At 42.1% G+C, this 12,682-nt stretch overlaps 1 long non-coding RNA gene across 2 annotated transcripts; it reads right to left on the reverse strand.

Annotated features, from left to right (window-relative positions):
- Window positions 1–7,816: 7,816 nt before the first annotated feature.
- On the reverse strand, window positions 7,817–10,446 carry LOC123066755 (uncharacterized). Of its 2 annotated transcripts, XR_006431424.1 has the most exons (6): window positions 10,301–10,446; window positions 10,104–10,192; window positions 9,922–9,988; window positions 9,096–9,156; window positions 8,686–8,807; window positions 7,817–8,080 (listed from the first exon to the last, which is right to left on the reverse strand). It is a non-coding gene; the product is annotated as an uncharacterized lncRNA (long non-coding RNA). The 2 variants fall into 2 exon arrangements; XR_006431423.1 differs by having other exon boundaries at window positions 7,817–8,807.
- Between the last annotated feature and the right edge of the window lie 2,236 nt (window positions 10,447–12,682).

Genomic DNA, 12,682 nt, shown 5'->3' on the forward strand with positions numbered 1-12,682 from the left:
TATGATTGTTATGAATTATTGGCCACTTTTGATGAAGAGGATGATGACCAGAATGAAGAAGAGGAAGACGATGAAGATGAGGAAGAGGGAGAAAATAATCATATGCCCTGCTATATGAATTGCTCAGAAGAATTTGCCAGAGACGTCGAACCTGGTAATATCACCACAATTAGCCGACACCTCATCGAGTCGCATGGGAAGCTACTCATGGTAAGGCATCGACGGCAATTCCATCCAGATACTTTGTGGGTCACTCTCAAGGTGGATGTTCTTGAAGCGGACTTTAGCACACACGGTTGGGTGCCACTGACCGGAGGGCTAGGCGGCGGTCAAGCACTCTTCGTTAGCATGGACTTCTCCAAGTCTGTCTCGGCACCATGTGCAGAGGTGGAGGAAGATGCAATTTATTTTATGGACACGAGAGAGGTGTTCAACATGAAGTCCGGTACTTCGAGCCCGTCAAAGTTTGATAGGGGGGTAACATGGGTCTTCCCTCCGGAATACCAGCTTTGGTATGGAAAAAAGGGCTGCGTTACAATCTTGAGATCTATCTAAGATTAGATGTCGTAAATCAGATGTTTTCATCTATATTATTTCTTGTGACAAAAAACAATAATTTTTTTTAGTTATATCCAATCTTTACTATTAGGTGTTGGTCGGATTATAAGGGCTCGCTATTCCAAAGAGATGGACTGCTCAGCAATAGTATATAGTGGGCGGTACGTGGATTGGTTTTGCCTTGGGGATTGAAGATATTAGCTTTAATCTTGATTAATGTCTTTGCATTATGTCTTGGTTCTGCATGTAGTTTACTCTAGGGAATTGTTTGTGCGGGTGAAGTTTTGGTTGTTCGACTGAAGGAGGCGGGATACTCAGGCTGCCGTGCGATGCAACAAGATAAGATAGTGTCGATACAACACCTTTGATTTAGCGATGGTGTTGTGCCATACATACCTGATACCTGTATATGGAAACTAACCCTAATCCATGAAATAAACTCACTAAATCATTAGTCCTATAATCCTATTAGGCGGTTTTGTCATATAAATAATCAAAAGAAATTAGGGTATTATGGAGTTGCACTTTTAAACACAGATCCTCCTGCTCGCGGATTAGTAGCGCTGGGCTCTTTGGGTACCTGGAGGACAGCTTCCCACTCCCAGTTCCGAAAAGGCTCTCACGTCTACAAACAAAGATGGATGGCAAGACTGGGAACGATGAATCCGCTCTACACTTGTTGGATGGGAACCCGCTCACCTCACCCCTCGGACAAGGCTACAACAGCGATCGAGGTTGGCCTCCTCCAGAAGCTGAAAATCTCCGTGATAACTATCGAGCCTGTGATCAAGTCTACAGTGTCGATGGGTCAGATATATGAGCCGATTAGAATCTTCTACTCTAGATGTCTTTTGTACCATGGTTAAGTTTTTCATTTTCATTTTTGAGATAAATCCTAAAGCGTTTAGTTGTTATCTCCATCTTCTCGACTCCGACGTACGTCATGTAACAAGCTATCTTAGCAATGCTTTTGTCCTTTGCCTCAGCCTGATCTAAGCAAGCATTTAAGAAAAGAAAACTGAAAATCATGCATCTTAGCGAGCATGCATGAGGCACGCCTGTGCACGAAGTAACATGAGGAGAACTAATGTTAACAAGTAACAACAATGTTGAACTTGGCTTCGCCCAAAGAATCTCTCAGGTTCTGGGACTGTGCCAGACTCTGCAAAAGCTACGTGAACTATGTTTTGTCTGTTAGAGCCAATACAGGCTTGCAAACTCTGAACTCAAGTGGTGCAAACTCTGACATTATGCTTAGCCCAAGTACAGATATACAAGCGCAAACTGAATTTAGACAGTGGTGGATTTTGCTGCAAGTCAGTAGTAGCTAGTCTTATACGGTACTTTGTCCTAGCTGCTTTGTCGATCGCCGTTTCCTGGTAATGGATCCGGACATTGTAGTGAGAGTTCTACTAGTAGTGCTGGTGTTTCACTTAGCTTGATCCCAGCACGCATAAGATCCATGCGGATGGTCAGCAATGTCGTACTGGACGGAACATGGGCTGCTGACATTGGGCCTAACTTGGGTAGTGAGGTTCCGTGGGAGTTCTTGCTGTTGTGGCCACGGCAGAGCTGAATTGGAAATCTAAGGCACCATCACCGTGCCACTTATTCGCGTGACTAGGCTGGCTAGATGAGGACTACCGCACCAGGACGCATGCCTGTTTTGCGACCAAGAGAAGGAGACTATTAACCACATCCTTCTTGATTGTGTGTTTGGTAGGACGATCTGGGCGGCCATCTGCGAGGCTTTTAGGAAGCAGGAGTGGGCACCGACATGCATGGACTCCCTTGAGTCATGGCTATGTGACAAGGTGGGTTTCAGTGGCATGACTATGACGAGAGTGGTTTTTTGTAGCCTGAGCTCCACATCACCCCTTATCCTGACCATCCACATATTCTGAGATTCGTGCTTGGTGCAGGCTTTTTTGGAGCCATGCAGCGTCATTAACAGGCGGTGCAGCATTTTAGCTAGGTAAAGCAGTGTAGTGGAGCGGTAGGGTATAGGTCCTAGGTACCTAGGAGGTAGGCTGCAGGGCGCACAGTGCTAGTCTGCTTGCATGCGCCGGCGTCAGTGGTTTTGTCCAAAGAATCTGGGAACTTTCTTGAACATATTTTTCTACATGCATGGCTTCTAGCTTGGGCCAACATTTTTTTATTCCTTATTCTCAATTTTTTCATGACCGGGAGTACTATATGTTGGCCCGGCTAGAGGAAGTATTTTATTAAGAGTTAAGAGAGGTGAAGATTTGTCTCAAAAAAAAGAGAGGTGAAGATGGAATCTGCGTGTGAGAAAGCTTGCGTTTGCTCGTCAAATTGCTGTTAAAAAAGAGAAAACAATAAAGGAGAGTGAGCTCATGATAGATTGTTGTGCATGCATGTCAGGAGACTTTAAATGAGAGAGACAAGTGACAGGGAAGAGAGATGTGCATGAGAGAGTTCTTCGTGTTCTGCAGAGGTTCACATGCGCATAGAATAAAATAGAGTCCGCTGCCTGCCTACCATACCCCGGGCCTACTACCACTGCTAATCACCTTGCATGGCTTGGAAAAAGTCTGTCACGAGCACAAATCTCGAAGACATTGGACGGGATGGATAGAGGGTACCGTGTAGCTCGATCTACACTAGAACTTTGCAAGGACCTCCACACTATTTTCTTACTGACTATGTGGGAGCTGTGGAAGCACCGCAATGCTATTGTATTTGATGGAGTGTCGCCCGCGATTGATTATGTGCTACGTAGGGTAACGGCGGAAGGCAAAGTGTGGGCAACTGCTGGTTTAATCAAAGGATGCATAGATCTGTTCTTTGGTACAGTAGGACGGTGGGTGAGTAGTGACGAGTATTGTGCGCCTAGGCGGAGTGTGGGCATTGTGGACTGTTTGTAAATCTTGGTTGAGGCTTTCTTTGCCTTCCTTCCTTAATACTCGCTCTGCCATAGTTTGCAGATTGAGATTTTTGCTTTGTAGTAGCTTCCTATGATCTCAGACATGGGGTGCTGAGATGACCTTGGATGATGCTTGCAGTGCCATACCTCAACAAGAACAAACCTTTGTATTTGCTCTTGTTCGTTTTCAGCAAGAAAAGAAAAATACTCTCTCTCCTCTCTCTCTCTCTCCCTTCAAATTGGGTAGAAACATTTTGGGGTAAGGAACCAGGATTCAGATAGTCTGACATTGGGAGGGAAGTCAGGAAGCTACAGTACCCTGACATCCCTTCGTCAGATTTCCCTAAACCATGATTTAACGCAGGAATTCATAAAGAGTAATCATCTATAATATTTTGTAAACAGTACCCGGTCTGCTAGCCCCCTGACAACCCTTCTTCGTTTATACACAGATTTTACTGTAGCTTTGTGACTTGTCTTGTGCATGTGAGAGGAGGCCGAATTCACTGTTTTGACCCTTTTTGTTAACTTCAACATGATCTGACCTAGGTTCAAAATACTTCACGACCTAACCCTTTTTTCTACTGTCACTTGATGGCAGGGTAACACATCCTACCGTCATAGTCAATGGCGGTAGCCTTTGGTCAACGCTAAAAGCCTGAAATGGCGCCGCCTGCATCGCCGAGGTCTACCGCCATGGGTGATGGCGGTAGCCATCGTAAACTCACCGCCAAAGCTAATTGTGGTAGCCTTAGCTAGTTTTTTCAATAGCTGGATTGATTACTCCGCATAACTTGTAGAGCTAGCTAGCAAGTAGGTTGATCAATTGTTAATGTTTGCTGTGAAGCTCCACCTACTGAAACAGTTAGCTATCTCTAGACGATAGGATCGATCGTCTCTTAGAGAAACTCAGGTTACTTGCAAACGAGAAATACAATAGAAACTGGATTATTTGTTTTTTTAGATGGGTAGAAACTGGATTTGGTGGTGCGTATAACTTTGCATCATTTTCAAAAAAAAAACTCAGTTTATATGACATGTTTCGTTTTAAGTTTATAATGGCTACCGAACGGATATACGCTAAGAGCATCTACAACTATAGACATCAAATTCAGGCCCTCAAACGCCAATGGACGTGTCCGGACGCGTTCGCGGACAATGATTGGGCAACCCTCAAATTTTCTTATCTACATCTGAATACCATAAGTTTCGAACCTTAAATTCGTACAAAACATGTAAAACAAAAACCTACATACTACGTAAATCAACTAAAACCTAGCCTACACTACTCGTTGTTGTCGGAGATGCCCACGTTCTCCGTGTCGGGCTGCGGTACATAGATGGCAGCCACAACTCCGGCTCCTGCGGCTCCTCCTCTGCCTCCATGCCGCCCTCTGCCTCGGCCTCCAGATCAGTGAAAAGCTCGTCGATCTCCGCCTGTTGCTGCCGGATGAAGCGCCGACTGACGTCCACACAGGCCTCATCCTGGAAGGACTCCGGGATGGTGGGTTGCTCCTCATCAGGCCCCATCGCGTCCTTCTCCTCCAGATCTGGCCCCTCCATGGGCTCCGTCTGCTGCTCCCCCTCCTCTTCTTCCTCCTCCTCCTCCTCTTCCGACTCCGGCGAGTTCGGAGGCAGACCGGCTGCGAAAACTAGGGACATATCAGTCGATCCTGAGATCTGACCATTATCTAGAGACTGATCGAAACATTATAATCGATCCTGATTTTGTAACTGTATAACAAATATTGTAGCATAAAGGTTTAAAAAGTCTCTTACAAAATCCAAACATGCACTGCATTTTCTAAAAAATAACATGATGGTTTATTTTATGTTTTTTTACTATAATCGTGATATTGGGCGCGACAACATTGATTCTTACACTACATAAATGAAGAGAAAACAAAAACCGTGCAAAGTTATACGCACCACCAAATTGAGTCTCTATATATCGAACTAACATACATACGGAGGCCTCACCATCTAGAGCTTGACGGGCAAGTATGCGATGAAGCTACTTGCTAGCTAGCTTTGCATGCAAGGCTACCGCCAATGGATCCGGCCGTGAGAGGATCCGGCTCTGAGGAACAAGTGGGTTGATGACTGCATGTGAGATTCTTCGTCTGCGAGGTCAAAAAACGTGTGCTATCTCAATCAATGAACAGTTGCCCATGCTACTGTTGATGACACGATATGTCACGTGTCCTGGCTCATTAGACGCAAGACAGCTCCTCCTGGCTCGTTAAGTGAACACATGCATGTCTTGTGACGCTCTGACGAACTTAGGGGTCGGGGTTGGGGGCGAGGGGGTACAGAAACCAACATTCGGTGGAAACCGATAAAAACCACAAGAAAAAGATGTTTTGAAGTTTTAAGAAAATCTGAAAAAAAATATGGAATGTTAAGAGGATAATGTTTTATCGCCACACAAAATTTCAAGTTGAAACACACTACAAGATGTGAGCTATGAAAAAGACAAAATTAGCATTGAATAGTGCCGAACAGTAATGTCACTATTCAGGGCTGAATTTGTCTTTTTCATAGCTCACACCTCGTAATGTGTTTCAACTTCAAATTTTGCATGGCAATAAAACATCACCCTCTTAACATCCCATATTTTTTTTTACAAAACATTAAAATATTGTTTGCACGAAGTTTTTATTGAATATTGGTTTCCGTATGTTATTCTCCCGGAGACTTGGCGCAGCCTCGTCTTCTTCTTCTCACAATACACAAGAAATTGGATGTTAGGGATGAGATCCTCTAACATCACGAAATGATGTTAGGGAAGCTACGATACCCTGACATCCCTTCTTCACATCCATATAATTAAGCCTAAAATGACTTGAATTAATTTGTAAATTACAAATCTACTGTATACATTTACAAAAATTACATACAAACAAAATTATGATGCAATAAAATTAATTTCGGATTTTATTTTCTATGAACAGTAATTGCGCACATTATCTTTGCTACAGTGCCCGTGACATCCTTTCTTCATTTTGCACTGGGATTGCACTGTAGCTTCATGACATCCCTTCATGATGTTAGAGGATCCGTTCCCGCTCCACTAACAGCCACACGACCTGGCCGGCACAAACCAGACCAGAACTCGCCGCATCACTCGGCTCCACTTGATCATACTTTAGCTCATCACAGTTCAGTCTTCATTGCGCCTTGCCGTTTCTCACGGCATCACCTTATCGCACAACATAATCGGCATCCCACCATGCTCGCCGCATCACACGGCACCGCGGCTTCACACCATCGGCATCTCGCCTTGCCTGTCGCATCACACGACAACCCGGCATCTCTCCTCTTCCGCACATTGAACCGAGGCTTCGCCGGACTACACCACCCTACGACCGTCTAAACTACATGCATAACGAAAACTACATATACAGAGATATAATCAAGATTAAAAAGCTAACAGGGGACAAACTGTCCCTTTCCTCAATAGAAAAATTTAACTTGATGTGCAAGGAAAGATTAGCCATCTGTTTTGTTGGGAGCCGACGGCGTCAGGGACAGATACGCGTCAGTTTCAATTGGGAGCTCCTGGTGATAGGGAAAGATAGTTTTTTTCGACAAAGTGTGAATTTTATTGGTTCGGAATGGAGCATCAAGAGAATACAAATATAGTGAGCACACACCCAGCCTCTGCATAACTAAGATGCACACAGTCAACATCAACGCGCACACACACACAAAAACACGCCGATAAATAGCAAAGTCAAATAAGACCAAAGCTATACATAGGCGATAAAAAAACACAAAAAAGATCAGATCGGTGATCAGCAAACTAAATCGGTGATCGTATCCGCACCAAACATCCCATGACATCACACGACCGACGAGATTCTTCAACAGCAACGCCTTCAGAAAGGGATTGGCGCTCAAGCGCCGCCGTCACCGGATCCAACCATCCAAAGTCAGAATCTAGGTTTTCACCCTGAAGAACCTGAATGAGCATATCCGAGCAATGCCTTCAAGAAGGTAACGATGTAAAAGCATTCTTGTTTTGGCCAGATCCCAGCTGAAGTGCCGACGTCACTACCAGAAACAGAAATATTCCTGTGAGCCGAAACCCGACAGGAAAATAGGGTTTACCGACAGGGAAAGTATTTCCTGTCGGCCAACCGTCAGGGTTAGCCGTCAGGCATAGCTCGACAGGGAAATTATGATATGCCTGTCGGCTGGCCGACAGGAACATTTTTCCTGTCGGTTTTCATTGTTTCTCTGACGGTTTTGGCCTCACAGGGATACACAGTCGTCAGGTTTGGTAAACCAGGTAAATTTCATATCCCTGTCATACATAACCGCCAGGAAAAATTGAGTCCAATGAACAAAAAAAAATCTTAGAATTGATGGTCTTACGCATAGCTATTTTATTACTCTGATTGTTTAGAACAAAGAAACATCGCTATCAATAGCTTCCATCAACCATGGAGTTACAAATTCACATACATCGGATACAATTCCATCAAATTTACATACATGAATCAAAAGAGAATGAAAACAGAGGTGCAACATCTAAAATCACTAGTGCATCAACTAAATATTCACAGCGTGAGACCTCTTTTCATAATGTTTGGTTACAGCTTAAGTTGCAAGCTTCTCTTCAAGGTTACCCTGCAGTGGACATAAATGAACTTGTACAAAAGTGCAAGTGTCTCGCATAAAAAAAGGTGCAAGTGTCAACACTTTGATACAAAAAGGTGACAACAAACAGGAACAATATCTATAAGATATAATAAGCATAATCGATCTGATATCTCAGTTTCTCGCAATAACAGTGGCATATATACACAACTTGTTTTTGTCACAGCAAAGTTACCCAATTTTACAGCTATATGGAAAAAATAATGGAGTAATTTGTGATAGAATCATATCTCAGATTTATACAAACCATGCAACTGAAAAAATCCATTCAAATGACAACCTAACCACATGCTTCTGGATTAGGTAGAAATATTTATCACCTAACAGTCTGGATTGATGAGATATTAGAGGCTTCTTGCAAGTCAGGCTCAAATCACAGTACCAATGTCAATACTCTTAAGTGCAAGTGCTCAATGATGCATCACCACAAAATTGTATAGTAAGAAAATAACAAGGAGTTAAGTCTAACCATTTCAGATGTTTGAGAAAAATGGGCAGAGTCATCATCATCTCCATAACAGTAAAAACCAAAGGATTATGCAATTATTCAATAATGTAACAGCAGGGAACAGTACCTCTTTATTCAGAAGAATAAGTAGAATTTCTTGCCTTTATTGATAACCTTAACGTCCTGCTGCAGCCTCCTTGTTGTGCTGATCCTATTCCGTGTAATTTCCATGCAACGGATCATTGGTCCCTAAATCATAACATAATGAAAGAGAATGAAACCAAAAGGATCATTGGTGAGACAATAATACATTTTTACAGTACTGCATGGTGAGACAATAAAGGGTCCCAAAGAAATAGAAAGGGGTAGTTTGCAGATTAAACCAATATAGCAGCTACTGGCTCAATAATGTTGATCTGAGGATGTTGGGCACACTGAACACAGCACGGTATGTTTTAATATACACAAGGCAACTTGATTTGATAATTATTAATGATACAAGTTTGGAGTCCAGGGTGAAAGCAAAAGTAAAAATACCTTGATTAGAACAAAAGCTCTTGCATCTCTCGTAGATCTCGAATCTTGAATTTTGCTCCTACTGAAGATGGATTGCAAACTAAAAAAATCAGACCTCAAATAGGTGTTGACCAATATTTAATTTATAGGTTGATGTGCATACAACAACAAAATATGGAAGGGAATAGTACCACTTCATTTGGAAGAATATTATTCAATTTCTTACATTGAGTGATAACGTGTGATGTTTGTTCAATTCTTATTAAATCAAAAAATAATGAAAGAGATTAAATCAAAGGGTATGGACAAACAAATTAGAGAGCAAAACTGTTACATACTCGATAGTGAGACAATAAAAAAATCATAAGGAAATAGAATGGAAAGTAACATTAGGAGTTTATGACTGAACAAATGTAGCAGCTATTGGCTCAAAACAGACCAGATGATCTTGAGCATACTAGACATCGAATTTTATTGTAATATATAGGAGAAAACATGCCATACAATTATTCATGATAAATTTTGGAAGGGTGAAAGCACAAGTAGAAAACCTTATGCACCGTGTGTACCAACACAAGACAAAAAAATAGTTTATGTATAGAACCTGCTAATGTCTTTTTCATGATTCTTATTTACTGCTCGATCTTGAGAAAATTAACTGAGAAACCAATGTTCGCTGTTACTTCTTACTCTAGTTACAACTTCCAGTTACATGTTGATACACAAAATACAAATATTGGAAGGGGTGACCCACAATTACAAAACCAGAAAAAGAAGATATGCAGAGCTATATTTGAGAAACCAGTGATATATTAAATGATAACAAGCATGCAGTATTGTCCATTACCTTTACAATTAACAGTCCAACTTTGTTTCCCTCCTCTGAAGAAGTGATTTTTTAGGAGTCCTGTAACCTGGAAGATGAAAATCAAAATATATCAGACTTTCTAAAAGCAGTTGTGGTTCTAGCTAGTACTACTAGTAGAATCTCTTGCAGACATACGGTTGCAGAGGAGAGACATCAACTACCTTGGCCTATTCAAGACCAATGTCTGTATAGAGCCATTTTCTTCTACCAGTACCCAGCAAATGAGGAAGGAGACCATTCTCGTTATTTTCTGGTGATTAGAGTCGGGGGTACTCACATATGAAATTAATCAGGAAATGGAAACAAATCCTAAAGAAGGGAAAATAAGAAGAAAAAAATGGATCTGGAAGGGTGGTACCTGGATGGAAAGGGGCGGCACTCATAGAAGGATGCGATGGCGATCGATTGACGACATTAGCAGGTACCTTTACGGCGACCCTCCGGAGGTAGAGGCGAAGTTGACGGCCATATCCCGGCGGCGGCTGTTCCTTGTTCGGCAACCCAGCGAGTATGGCGAAATGGGCGGGAGAGAGGTTGGCGGACGCGCATCCGGCGACGAGGGATCTGGGGCGCAGCAGGTTGGCGACGGATTTGGGGCGCATGTGCGTAGAGACGACGAGGGATCTGGGACGCCGATGGCTGGCGGCGGCCAGATCTGGGATTTGGGGGCGCCGCTGTCTGGCTCGGGTGGGGAATGACTGGGATTTTTTCGCTGGGGCTTTATTCCAAGTTTTCCAACCGGTGAGCGGCAGCCCAAAAATTAGTTCAGCGGCGGGACGGGCTTTGTTTTCGCGCGCGTGGCTGAATTCATGGCGGCAAACCTGGGCTTCATTTTCGCTGTGGGTTACGCACGCCAGGGATATTGGTTAGTCCTGTGGGCCGGGCCAGGACCGACAGCAATATTGTTTTTTCTGTGAGTTTTTGCCTGGCGCACAGGAATATGGCCCATTTTCCTGTGCGCTAGTGCGGGCCCGACAGGAAAAGTTATAACGCACAGAAAAATTTCAGTTTCTGGTAGTGCGTCCCCTAGCATGAAGCTGGACTATTCGTTTGCTAGGATAGTTTTCCAACCAGTTCCTTGTGGATTGATGTCCAGCCTTAGCCCTTGGTACCCCAGTTTAGTCTTTCGTTGTAAAATCTATTTATTAAGCTTATACTATATCCAGTCACGTCATTAAGGTCTTGCAAACCCATTTTAATTACACTCACACTTAGGAAAAATATTTTAGATTATGTCTTTCAAGACATGGATAAAACTAAAAATAAATATAAAATTGCATGCCTCTATGGTTTAGTCTACACTTTTAGAGATTTATATGTGTGGTTGAGTTTGATTATTGCAGATTAGTTATGTTAAATTCAAGTTAGTTTGTCATATTTTAGAGTGTCTATATGTGGAAAATATACGTGAGATGTATGGATGAACGCATGAAACATCAGACTAACCATCTCCGTTTAATAAATAGTAAAGATGAAGATAAAGATATTTATACGTTCTGCTGCATTTTAGTGTCATTAAACATCATGACAAAGCATTTGATCTATAACGAAGCATCCGACATATATCTCGATAGATGTTTCCAGTAGAGAGTATGTTTGTCTACACTTGTTTTAGAGAATATACCCAAAGGGCACCTTATATTTATTAATGAAAATTGTAGTTAGTACACAAGGGGAGAAACTTGACATCAAACCACCTCTGAAAATAAGATCACATGGAAAGCCTTTCTGACTGCCTTCCTCCTTGCCGGTTGCCGTATGCTGGATCTTGCACTGAATAGGCAGTAATTAAGGGAGGAACACATGTAAACACCCTTGAAGATCGCAATAGGCACCCACTGCTACCAACCAGAACTATTCTATACCTACTAATAAAGAGATTAGTGCTTCTGCATGTCCGTCCAAAAAATACCCCTGAAGTTGCTATAAATTAACCACTATGCCACCCATAGGTGAAGAAAGCAATTCAATTTTTCGTTCCAAATTCACCATAATGCTTGGTTCTTTTATGGAGACCATACCATATATATATCACCAACGCACAAATGCCATAGTGGACTCTTCCACCCTGGAGACCAAGGTTTGATCCTCGGGTCCTCCCGCTTTTCCCCACCCTGGGGACTAAGGTTCTATCCCCGCGTCCTCCCCTTTTTTCATCCACGCACCGCCTCCCCCCACGTACGCGTTTATGGGTCGGCCCATGTGCAGAGGTGAAGACTCTGTTTTTTATTAGGTTTTTGTGTCTTTTCTTTTCTCATTTTTCTTGTTATTTCCTTCTTTAAATTAATTCGGGATTTCCCAATTTCAAAAAGTTGCGAGTTTTGAAAAAAATACAAGAAATCATATATTTTTTGCAAACTCAAAAAACTTCTCGGGAAATCATAAAATTTTCACGGATTCAAAAAATGTTTGGTGATTTTACAGTACTATTCGAAAACTACTAAAAACAATCCATAATTTGGGAAAATTTGTCAGGAAATAAAATCATGTGCATGATTTTGAAAAAATGATCGTGAATTCAAAACATATTCATGAATCTGAAAAAATGTCCATGAAATTTTAGCAAATGTTCACAAAAAGTCAAAAAAATATCAGAATTTCATAATTTGTTCCCCATTTTTTGCCAAGTCAAAAAATGTGCATGAATTCAAAAAATGTTCATGCATTTCAAAAAATGTCCGTCTAAACAAAACAAATGTTTGTGATTTAAAAAACCCATATTTTAAAAAATATCTCAAAT

Source organism: Triticum aestivum, chromosome 3B, assembly GCF_018294505.1.
Source record: "Triticum aestivum cultivar Chinese Spring chromosome 3B, IWGSC CS RefSeq v2.1, whole genome shotgun sequence".
NCBI classification, from domain to species: Eukaryota; Viridiplantae; Streptophyta; class Magnoliopsida; order Poales; family Poaceae; genus Triticum; species Triticum aestivum.